This window comes from Bison bison, unplaced genomic scaffold, assembly GCF_000754665.1.
Source record: "Bison bison bison isolate TAMUID 2011002044 unplaced genomic scaffold, Bison_UMD1.0 scf7180017847817, whole genome shotgun sequence".
NCBI classification, from domain to species: domain Eukaryota; kingdom Metazoa; phylum Chordata; class Mammalia; order Artiodactyla; family Bovidae; genus Bison; species Bison bison.
This window is the reverse complement of record NW_011478390.1, coordinates 5,287-6,063: the sequence shown is the minus strand read 5'-3', so window position 1 is coordinate 6,063 and position 777 is coordinate 5,287.

The window sequence follows — 777 nt, the reverse complement described above, 5'->3', positions numbered from 1 at the left end:
GAGGAGAACAGAGCGGAGCGATGGTTACTAACCTCCTAGATCAGACCACAACTCTAGGTCACTTCAGGCCGTACCAGTAGAAACTGCTGAAAGTCTAGCCTCAGAGGTCAGCAGCAGTTAATGCACTGGGAGTGGCCTGGGCCCCTGCCTCGACTAGGGGCACAGAGCCCAGATGAGGGGGGCCTCGAGGAGAGCTGGCCTGCTAGATGGAGGGAGCAACATGCGAGAACATTCTGGAAGGCCAATGGGAAGACGGGCAGTAACCAAAGGGCTGCCTGTCAGGGCGTCATCTGGTTCCATCAGCCTTTAAGGAAACGTCCCGAATCCTGGCCACAGAGAAAGAGCTCATTCCTGTTGTTTTCATGATGGTTTTACACTTTTAGATTCTTATTTTGTACTGTTACAGGCTCCCCAAATTAGACATATCTTTACAATTCTTGCATTTACACAGAATTTTCACTGTTCTCTAGGTGCCAGGAAACCAGGCCAGTTGTCCCCTCCCTGCCAAAACAAACAAACAAACAAAAAAAGGGGACTATTAGAAGACTCAGGCCCATCACCACTTGTTTTTGCTTGCTTGTTTTCACTGAATTTTTGGCAGTGCAAGCCCTGTCCTCACAGGAATTCGATGTGTTCTTCTCTGGTGGGGACATTGAGGGGCAAACAGAGCGGGAGAGGAGGGATGAGACAGTTCTTGCAAGACCCTGGACACCAGGGAGAACTTGTATGTGTAGACCCCGGGGAGCTGGGCCACCAGGGGACGGGGGAGGGGAAGGG